Below are 12,554 nucleotides of genomic sequence, written 5' to 3'. Positions count from 1 at the left end.
CCCTAAAGGCCATTGCACGTACAAAAATTTTAGTCGTAATCGTAAAGCCATAAGCAAATCGTTCAATCATAGAGAAGAATTATCATAACGTAATAAGAATGCTTGACTGTGATTGAACGATTTGCTTACGACCTTACGATTAAGACTAAAATTTTTGTACGTGCAATGGCCTTTAGGGTGATATTAAATTTGTCGTACGACAATCTGTTTAAGTGCATTGATTGGCTAAAAAATAGACTCAAGAAATTTTCTATATTGTACACACTTAAATAATAATTATTATTATTATATTATATATAATAAATATATTACATTTGCCGTACATACGACGAGTTTATCGGACATAGCAATTGGCTATCAAATAAAAAATTTCTAGTCTTTCTTGAGCTTAGCTTCTAAGACTTGGTCCACAATAGATGATTTAAACCTTAAGCCTCGAGAGTATTCTCCTCATGAACTATTGCTTCACAAATGTTGACAACATTAAAAACGCGTTTCCCAAATGATTTCATATTGATTTAAATAAAAAGAAAGATGTTTTAAAGTTATGTCTGCTAACTATTCATTCTTAATTAATTTCCTGTGTTATGACAATGACTATTCGGGCTCCGCTGGTCTTAATTCGTCTAAATCTAGATGTGAGAAAGCTGTAAGGAATTGCTTAAAATAAATGATTATGTATTTGAAATTAAAACACCTTATAATTTCTATGAGTATAACATAGATAAACATGTAACATAGAACATACACTTGGTTACATAAAATTAACTGTCTGAAGAATCACATTGACTCGACATTAACAAATATTCACGTGATAATCTTATTCGTTATATATGCCTTTTCAACTTAAATCTTTTAAAAACGTAATAAATTAAAGTATAAATTTCTTTAACATTGCCACGCAAATTTCTTAGCACATAAAGAATGAGAATTTAGTTTAACGCAGCATAACAACTCAAAGTTTCTTTTTGCGTAGTTAGATAATATTAATTAAAATTGTACCGTAACATAAAACTATATATCTTTATGAAGTTTCACAGCATTGCACTGTATCTTTATCAAGATTATTTCTAATATATATCCTTTCTAGTGAGTTCACTTTCTTATCTAAGTAATAAGTAAAATATCTCGTAGTATACAACTTTACATTAAATGATCTTCAAATAAAGTTTAGTCTTTTTGCTGAAAATAAAATAAGTTGTTTTTACGGTAAAGAGAGAGTATAAGAGTAATATCACCGTTAAGTTATTTGAGCATGATATAAATCTTTTGTCACGCACACCTCTTTCCGTGGGTGGGGGTCAACGGCCAAATGTGACGTCAGTATTGTTAGTCGAACTAGGACTATTACCTTGAGAATATTGCACAGAAATGTATGCTGATTCAAACACCTCGCCCTGTCGTGAGGGGTCGTCGGCAAAGACTATGAGAAGTAGAGTCGAATTGAGACTCGTAACACCTTACGGCTGGAAAGGGGAGGCTGAATTGTTCTAGGAGAGTTTTAACACTCTCCCTCACCTTGCGGCTAGATTTCTCAAGATTGCCTGATCTCTGAGTCGAGAGGCTGCGCACACTTGTCCCCAATCGGACGAAGCTTGAGATGATTTTTCTCGAAATCGCTTGATTATTCGCAGTACTTGCACCGTAAGATACGTATCGCACATGTCACAAAAACAATATAGCGAGTCAACGCGCAGAGAGCCAGGGACGTCCCCGATCGGGGATCACGTGATCTCCTCGAGCGCTCTCTATACAGGAGTCCCGTCGGTAACTCAGGTTGTTTCCTCAACATCCTGTAATTATAAATAAACTATTAGTCTTAAATCTATAAAAATATATTCCTAAATTTACCCAAATGATTCTCAAATGATTACAGTAAGAAAACATAAGAAATAATAAAAAAAATAAGAAATATAAAATTTGTCCAACTGATGTCTAATAAATGTACTTTAAACTTGATTTTCAGATAAAATAATTATTTCCCAAACGTTAAGAACATTACACACGTGTTTCCCAAATAATTTTACGTCAATTACAATAAAAAACATTTTTTTTTTTAATTTATGTCTGCTAACTATACGCTCAATTTATTTTAATTAATTATAAATAAACTACTATTTCCTAAACTATGAGAATCTATTCCTAAATTTGCCCAAATGATTCCCAAGCGATTGGTATAATAGAAAATAAGAAATCTCTAATTCGTCTGCTAACTATATGGAGGTCGGTAACATGCTCCATCTAGTACCATAGGTTTGTTCGCGTCGCGTGCCCCAAGCATGCCCCAACATGCTTCTTCTCACTTCAATGCGCTTTAATGGAGCGCATTAAGGTGCAGTCCCATGGAGCAGCGTACGGCGTACCGGCGTACGGCGTAAAAAAGCTTGGCCAATCACAGGTTTTACGCTCGTTTTCATTACGCCATCACAGATTTTACGCTGTTGTATCCGGCGTAGTACAGCGCGTTACAGATGTTTACGTGACGGCCTATAATTCGGTTTAATAACTCGTACATCATCCGATCTAAAATTTTTCTTATAATTACAAATTGTTTCTGTATACGTGGTGAAACAATTTGCAACAATTTTTCAAATATTTCTGGTGTCATTCGAAAATATTGAGGAATTTATCTGTATCTGTGTAAATCATTTCTTCGACCAAATTGTTGCTAGCCCCTTGTGCTAATCGTCTTTCAATACTAAAAATTGGTCGAACCCAAAATCTTTGAGGATTGTGTCCAATGTGGGAGTTTTTTTTCTTTTCTTCGGCTTTCATTAATTTATAAATCATATATATTTGAATTAATTTTCGTCGAATAGCTTCTTTGCATAACATATTTTTCGGACATTTATAAATTTTCAAGTATTTAATTAAATTGATTAATGCAAACTGAAGGTGCAGTCCCATGGAGCAGCGTACGGCGTACCGGCGTACGGCGTAAAAGAGCTTGGCCAATCACAGGGTTTACGCTCGTTTTCGTTACGCCAGCACAAACATCGGCTGTCCCATGGAGCGTATTTATGCTGGCGTAATGATCAATAAGCCAATCACTTTGCATAGTGTATTTTTCGGACATTGTAAATTTTCAAGTATTTTATTAAATTAATTAATGCAAATTCCGAGCCTGACATTTTAACGAGATTATACACACTTGAATTTTAACTTTGTTTTAATATATAAATATATGTTGAAAAGTTGCGCTAAAATCTTTTTATCGGCTGTCCCATGGAGCGTATTTACGCTGCGTAATGATCAATAAGCCAATCACAAGACCCCTTAAATATCCATTTTCAAAATAAACTTTGTAAAATGCACTGTGATAGGCTTATTAATTATTACGTCGGCGTAAAACGCTCCATGGGACAGCCGATGTTTGTACTGACGTAACGAAAACGAGCGTAAAGCCTGTGATTGGCCAAGCTCTTTTACGCCGTACGCCGGTACGCCGTACGCTGCTCCATGGGACTGCACCTTGAGTGAGAAGAAGCATGTTGGGGCATGCTTGGGGCGCGCGACGCGAACGAACCTATATATCAAAGAGTAAAGAGAAACAGGAGGGAGCATATGGCTCGAGCTAAGCAGACGGAAGTGAGTATATATCCCAGCATAAAACTGAACACTCAAAATGGCTGCTTATGGGCGCCAATATTGAATGGCTTTTCGGAGATACTGGAATAAGAACCTCAAAATTACGGTAATTAGAAAACTATTTGTTATGTAAAGTATGACTTCTGAAATAATTTGCTTTGGAAATTATACTTTATTCGTAATTTTTATCAGCGAGTTATCTCGTGCATGAGAATCAAGAAAATAAAAGACAACCAGAATATAAATAGATTTTAATAGCGTTTAATAGATTGAAAAGCGTTTATAGATAGAAAAATTTTTTATTACTATTTATTTAGAAAATTAGAACAGTAGATATAAAATTCTTGTTATTATATTACTGATAACAATTACTAACCGATGAAATGTTATCCCATAATTTCGCGCTGTTGTTATGCCACAGGCCTGACAATGCACCATGATGCTCTATTTCACTATTTTTTTTTACAATGATTGTACATAAAATAATATTTGACGCACACGTGTCTGCAGGCTCCGACAACTATAGCTGCAGACGACGCTATAAACGTCAAAAAAGTGGACACTCAAGATGGCGGCCATGACGTACTTCCGTCAGCGATTTCTTACTTACTTCTTTACTCTTTGCTATATATCGATGGACGGGCCCACTTGGCGGTCACGCTAAATCCCATAAGGCTGGCCGTCTTTAATAGTATCTCGTCGGTGCCCCATATCTTTAGTAGTTTCGACTGTTTGTCACTAGCGGCGCCACATCTTTGCCTCTTCGGCCGGTATTCATAGTCGGTTCTTATATTTAAGACTGTCTTAAGTACAATCTTAAGATGTGATTAACCAATCACAGAGCCGTATTTGCATCTTAAGACATTACTTAAGACGGTCTTGAAATGAGAACGGACTATGAATACCGGCCTATATCTTTTCAATTTTTTGCAGACTTGGCGTTTTCTAACGCACTGTCACCAGAGAGAAACATGAGAGCGGCCACCGCGATTCAGCGGACGCGTGTACTGATGCGCCTCCTGAGAAAGTGGACATAAACTACGTCGTTACGCTCGGTAGAAAACGTAGTAAATGGTTCGAATCCGTGATATGGTTCATATCCAAACTACTCAGATAAGAATCAAGTTGAGAACCAAACAGATGAGTCAGACAAGGACCAACAATTTATCGCTCTGGCTTTATCTCACCAACGATGAGCGTCTCGTGGACTCGTGCGGCGGCAGGCACGAGATTTCGCCTTTCGCGTGTAGCGTTCCACGTAATTCAAGAAGGACAAAATTTTATGACGTTAAACTTTGGGCAATATATAAAAAATTAAATATATTAAATATAAGGTGTAAAATCAGATTATAAGTTAAATAAAAATTATATCCAGTTTCCTGAGTACATTAAAAAAATTGTTTTTTAAAAGTGCATATTAAAAAAAATTGTTGAATTAATTTTGTTTTACATGAATAAATATTCTAATTTGCATAAATAATAAAAAAAAAGTGCGAGTGACGGGAATCGAACTCGACTCATAATCAGTAACGTGATAACCACAGACTTAAGTGTACATACTACGAGTCGGGTTCAATTCCCGTCACTCGCACTTTTTTTTATATTATTTATGCAAATTAGAATATTTATTCATGTAAAACAAATTTAATTCAACAATTTATTTTAATTTGCGCTTTCAAAAAACAATTTTTTAAATTTACTTAGGAAACTGGATATAATTTTTATTCAACTTATAACCTGATTTTACACATTATATTTAATATAAAATGAAACAAATAATAAAACGCTTTATTGAAAGTGCAAATTAAAAAAATTGTTGAATTAATTTTGTTTTGACGAATAAATATTCTAATTTGCATAAATAATATAAAAAAAGTGCGAGTGACGGGAATTGAACCCGACTCGTAGTACGTACACTTAAGTCCGTGGTTATCACGTTACTGATTGTGAGTCGGGTTCGATTCCCGTCACTCGCACTTTTTTTTATTATTTATGCAAATTAGAATATTTATTCATTTAAAACAAAATTAATTCAACAATTTTTTTTAATATGCACTTTTAAAAAACAATTTTTTTAATGTACTCAGGAAACTGGATATAATTTTTATTTAACTTATAATCTGATTTTACACCTTATATTTAATATATTTAATTTTTTATATATTGCCCAAAGTTTAACGTCATAAAATTTTGTCCTTCTCGAATTACGTGGAACGCTACGCGCTACGCGAAATCTCGTGCCTGCCGCCGCACGAATCCACGAGACGCTCATCGTTGGTGAGACAAAGCCAGAGCGATAAATTGTTGGTCCTTGTCTGACTCATCTGTTTGGTTCTCAACTTGATTCTTATCTGAGTAGTTTGGATATGAACCATATCACGGATTCGAACCATTTACTACGTTTTTTACCGAGCGTAACGACGTAGTTTATGTCCACTTTCTCAGGGGGCGCATCAGTACACGCGTCCGCTGAATCGCGGAGCTCCAGGAACTTAGCCGGTCAACTTCGACTTTTTTAATTTTTTTTTTTTTTTAATCGTTTGTTGGTCGTTTGTTGGCTATTGTTGGCCTAATTACAACGTTTGTTGGTTTTAAATTTTTTTTTTAAATTAAAAAAGAAAAATTAGCGTTAAGTTAGCCGGAAAAATCTCATTTTTAATTAAAAAAAACGGTCTAATCTATGCGTAATCGTCTGCTGATGATTGTTGGTCTAATTTTAGCGTTTGTTGGTTTATTATTAGTCTTAAAAACGAAAAATTATCTCACATTGAAACCGCATCTGCAGTAATCGAATATGATTGATTTATTGCTGACTTATTTCTATAAATGTAAGGCTAACATCTATAAAACTGGCTATGAATACGGGCCTTAAGGGTCGGCAGGAGACACGGTGGAGACCTCCAGCGGCCGGCCGGAAACTACGGATTCGTTTATTCCATATTTTAGCCGAAATATTGAATGAATCTCATTAAAATCATGATATTTATAATCAGTAGGATTGTCCGCAAGTCGGTAAAGAGCTATTTTTTTGAAAAAAAGATGAAAATAAAATTTACATAAAACTTGGGGAAATGCGCAGCTAGCAGCGGGTAAGGTTGGATTAGCTGCGAGTCCGTATTTAATTTATTATAAATTTTTAAGAGCGAAAATGCAAAATCCAGCTCTTTACCGACTTGCTTCATTATATAAAGAATATATTTAAAAAAATTTCACGAAGCTATGTAACTTCTTCGATGTAAAATCTGGAATAAACGAATCTCACTAGATCTATAAGGAGCAAAAGTCATGGGGAAATTTCTCTGGTAACATCACAGTATATACAGTAGCGCAACTCTCTGTCGGCACCTTTGATGTTTGTGTAACATAAAATGGAACGCGCATGCGTGAAATCAGCGAGTATAATCAGTACTGCCATCTAAACTTTTATCTCATTTTCTCTTTATTTTCGCTCTCTTTTTAGCACATTACTACATGTAAAATAAATTAATTTTAATAAAAATTATGTATATAAGAGATCACACATTGTTAATAATATAATGTCTAATATATATAAGACAAATAAATACATAAAAAAATATAAAATATTATATAACATAATTTAAATATTAAAATAAATAATAATTTATACTTGACATAACAGATAACAAAAGAATCACATCAAATATTCATATATTTACATATTAATGTGCACACATATATATTTAACACAATTAAAAGCTTAAAATTAAAAGAAATATTTAAAAAATTTTTATAACATATGATAATATATGCGTTTAATTAAAATCCATATATTAAAGCAAATAAATGAATGAAAAAACCAAGATATTTATTAAATATATTTATTAATAAATAATTCTATATTATATATATATTTTATAACAAATATTTTATAGGAAAATTATAAAGTGCGTAATTATAATTTATGTTTTATTTTATCTTAAGAAATTATAATGTACTATAATGTACAATAAATTATACATATGTACTTATATCGCAAATTATTTATTATTATTTTTTCTCTTTCAAATGTCTCACCTAACCATACCTCAGCTACTCGATCCCTCAGTATGAATCAGAGAGAGAAAACCAAAAGAAAGAGTGAGAGAAAAGTTCAGATAGCGGTACTGAATATACTCGCTGATTTCGCGCATGCGTACTCCATTTTATGTATCAAGAAATTGAGAGAGTTGCGCTACTGTATACATATACTGTGGTAACATACTGACAGCTTGACAAAGAGAGAGTATCATTCTGTCTTCGTCTTTCTTGTATTTGATTGTAACGTCAGTATAGATACAAAAACCGATACTACACACACGGATATAAAAAATGATATTTTTAGATAAAGATTTCCTCTTAGACATCTGCTCATCGTCTTGTAGTAATAAGTCAGATAATGTAAAAGTTATTCAAATTTATTTATAAAATTTGATTTATAAACGCATGAAAATCGCATGAGTGCTATGCATATAGCATATATATAGCATATATAATTCATAGCGTTATATTATGGATAGAAGTAAAGATATGATTTTGCAAAGAGAAAGTTAAAAAATAAGAACAATTTTAAAAAAAGGACGTTTTTATATCTTATTTTTTTTCTTCTATTATTCGAGTAAATATGTATAATGGTAAATATATAATTACTATATAAATAATAAATATACAATAATTACTATATAAATAATTAACATTAATACATAGAACTATTTATGGATAATAAATGCGTATAGATAATTATATATTAATTTATAATATATAAATAATTATATATAAAAATATCTATAAATTATCTATAAATATAATTATCTATACATTTATATTAATTATTTATATTTATTATTATATATTATATATATTATATATAATATATCAATGTATAATTATTTAGATTTTAGATTATTTAGATATTTAATTATTTTCTATATTACACACAATATATTTACCACATATTACACCTTTACTCGAATAATAAAAAAAAAACAGAGAAACGTCTTTATTTTTATGTTCCTATATTTTTTAACTTTTATTATGAGTATGTAATCATATATATATTTACTTGTAACCATAATATTATGCTATGTATAATCGATCGTTATGTATAGCACTCTTGATTCATATGAAACCTACTCACAATATACTAAAGTTAAAATTAGAAGAAATTTTATAAATCAAATTTTTTATAAATAAATTTGAATAAATTATTAACAAAGATGATGAGTAGATGCAATGTCTACAAGAAAATCTTTAAAAAAAAACGCTTATGTAAACATTTGCTCATTATAAGTACTTGCTATACATTAGTATATTGTAAGTACTGATAATTTGAAAGCATTAATAAGTTAAATGAATAAATATTATGCCGACAATATTAAGTACAAGATGTTCAGTCTGTGCCATATAAAAGCTCAAAGCTTCCATCAATAATTAATAGTCCAATGAATATAGTATAATCAACAATTATTTTTATATAAAATTGTATATTTGAATATATAAAAATAATTGTTGATTACTATATATTCATTGGACTATTAATTATTGATGGAAGCTTGAGCTTTTAACATATATGGCACAGACTGAACATCTTGTACTTAATATATTGTCTGCATAATATTTATTCATTTCTTATTTATAAAATATAAAATATATAAGTATATATATATAATATATATATATACACACATACACACAAACACACACATACACACACATATATATATGACTGACAAGTATTATCTTGATTTTTTTCGATTATATTGATGTGTAAGGACATCTGCTCCAATATTTATAACGTGAAAGAACTTATGAATAATGTATGATGGCATGTTCAGTGTGTTACCCAAGAAACTCGAATTCAAATCTATCGATATCAATTTTTTTTATAATATATTGGAATATACAAATTAGTAAAAAAATATATTTTTAAAAGAAGATTAACTTAAAAATTTTTTAATATTGAAAATATTTCAATCATTTTACAACTACATGCACATTGTATAGAAATGTAAAATAATTAAAATAAATAAATCCAGTAATAAATCAATTGCAACTACACATGTACGCTCATACACACACACACACACACACACACACACACACACACACACACACAGCTGCTATATAGATTTATTACTGGATTAATTTATTTACAGAATTATTTTGCATTTATATACAATGTCCCAAGTAGCAAGAGAGAGAAAGAGAGAGAGAGAGAGAGAGAAAGTAAAAAAATAAGTCCCTTTTAATTCATTAAAAAAACGTTTATTTTCACGTTAATGTAATATACGTATAAATATTAATTTAACGTTAACTTAATTTCATTAATAAAATATGAATAAAATACTAATAAAATAAATATGTATTTATTTCATTAATATTTTATTAATATTTTATTAATATTTTATTAATGAAATATTAAATATTTAATAAACTTTAAATAAAAATAATGAATGTTTTTTTAATTAATAAAAAGGGACTTCTCATTATTTTAACAGTTTTTAAATATCTTTGAAAATGAGTTTTAAACATTTTTTATACATTCTTGTGTTATTTGGGATGTGTGTAGTTGTAAAATGATATTTTCAATATTTAAAAATTTTTAAGTTTGTCGCCTTTACAAAATATATTTTTTATAATTTTTGTATATGCCAATGTATTATAAAAAAATTGATATTGATAAATTTGAACTCAAGTTTTCTGGGTGACAGGCTGAAAATTATTCTTTCATTGAGCCATCATACGTTACTCCTAAAAGTTCTTACACGTTATAAGTATTTATGGAGTAGAGATTATACAATAACATCAATAATGTAAAAGAAATAAAGATTCATATGGCACGCCGTTTTGCTATTTAATACTATCATAAAAATTCTACTAAATTAAATTGATACTGAAAGAAAAGAAATTATTATTATGTCTAGACATATTTATAATTCATCGAATTATTATTAAGCTATCATATAATTAAACACGCAGAATTAAAATTATGTCTAGAGAAAATATTAATTTTGAATTTATTTTATGTTATAACATAAAATAAATTCAAAATTAATATTTTCTCTAGACATAATTATTTACATAATTTTAATTCGGGAATAAAAATTATGTACATAATTTCCCGAATTTAATTCAGGAATTAATATTATGTACATAATAAAAATTCAGGAATTAAAATTATGTACATAATTTTAATTGCAATAATTTTAATTCCCGAATTTCTATTATGTACATAATTTTAATTCCCGAATTAAAATTATGGGAATTAAAATTATGTACATAATAGAAATTCTCAATAAATATTATGTCTTGACATAATGAAAATTTCTTTCGATTTAAAATTTAGTATGAAATCTAAAATTAAAATGACAGTAGCACGTAATTCTAATTTTCAATTTTTATTATGCCAAGACATAATTTTAATTCATTTTTATTATGTCATGAGATAATATTAATGTATTTTTATTATGTCGTAACACAATTTTAATTCATTGAATTTTTATGATAGCTTACAAAATTTATATTCCTGCAATTATTATTATGTTAAGACATAATAAAAATATATTAATATTATCTCATGACATAATAAAAATGAATTAAAATTATGTCTTGGCATAATAAAAATTGAAAATTAGAATTATGTGCTACTGTCATTTTAATTCTAGATTTCATACTAAAATCAAAAGAAATTTTCATTATGTCAAGACATAATATTTATTGAGAATTTCTATTATGTACATAATTTTAATTCTCGAATTTCTATTATGTACATAATTTTAATTCTCGAATTTCTATTATGTACATAATTTTAATTCTCGAATTTCTATTATGTACATAATTTTAATTCCTGAATTTTTATTATGTACATAATTTTAATTCCTGAATTAAATTCGGGAAATTATGTACATAATTTTAATTCGGGAATAAAAATTATGTACATAATAAAAATTCAGGAATTAAAATTATGTACATAATTTTAATTCCCGAAAAATTTTTATGTTATAACATAAAATAAATTCAAAATTAATATTTTCTCTAGACATAATTTTAATTCTGCGTGTTTAATTATATGATAGCTTAATAATAATTCGATGAATTATAAATATGTCTAGACATAATAATAATTTCTTTTCTTTCAGTATCAATTTAATTTAGTAGAATTTTTATGATGGTATTAAATAGCAAAACGGCGTGCCATACCAATCTATAATTGCTACAGGATAATGAAACAAGACTCTCCTATTATCTCTCTATCGCGCTGACGATACATAAAAAATATCGATGAAAAGTATAAGTGAAAAAGCAATAAATTGCCAAGCCTAATAAGCGCCCGTGTCTTATATGCTGTGTATTAGTTCACGCTACGAATTATTATTTTATTATTATTATATATCATTGTACAATTTGGAGACATATATATAAATTTTTGATACTATTTGTTATATATACGCACATATGTGCATAAGCATATATAAAATTTACAAAAAGTGGGTGCTTATTAGCCTTGCTACATTCCTGCCTTCTGCTACGGAAGGCCAGAAAGCATTTTTAGGCCGTATCTCGCGTGTAGCATGTCACGTGATTAGCACGGTAGAGGAACAAGGATAACGTGATAATCGATCCTTGTCTCTCTACCGTGCGTCCGCGTGAGCAATGCAATGGTGTGTACGTGTACAGACATACACCACTACATAGAACCTGAAATTGGTTTTTCAACGTTGGTAACACTGAAACCGGAGTTTCGCGTTGTCACCGCGCGAGGTCTCCAACATCAATTCGAAGTTTGCCTGGATCTCCTGCCGAATCTTAAGGCCCGTATTCATAGCCAGTTTTATAGATGTTAGCCTTACATTTATAGAAATAAGTCTTAAGTCGTAAGCAATAAACCAATCATATTCGATTACTGCAGATGCAGTTTTAATGTGAGATAATTTTTCGTTTTTAAGACTAATAATAAACCAACAAACGCT

This window comes from Prenolepis imparis, unplaced genomic scaffold (genome assembly GCF_030444845.1).
Source record: "Prenolepis imparis isolate NDT839.2.m4 unplaced genomic scaffold, iyPreImpa1.0 SCAF_3, whole genome shotgun sequence".
In the NCBI taxonomy this organism is placed as follows: domain Eukaryota; kingdom Metazoa; phylum Arthropoda; class Insecta; order Hymenoptera; family Formicidae; genus Prenolepis; species Prenolepis imparis.
The sequence above is the reverse complement of the archived record's forward strand: the minus strand, read 5'-3'. Positions refer to the sequence as shown.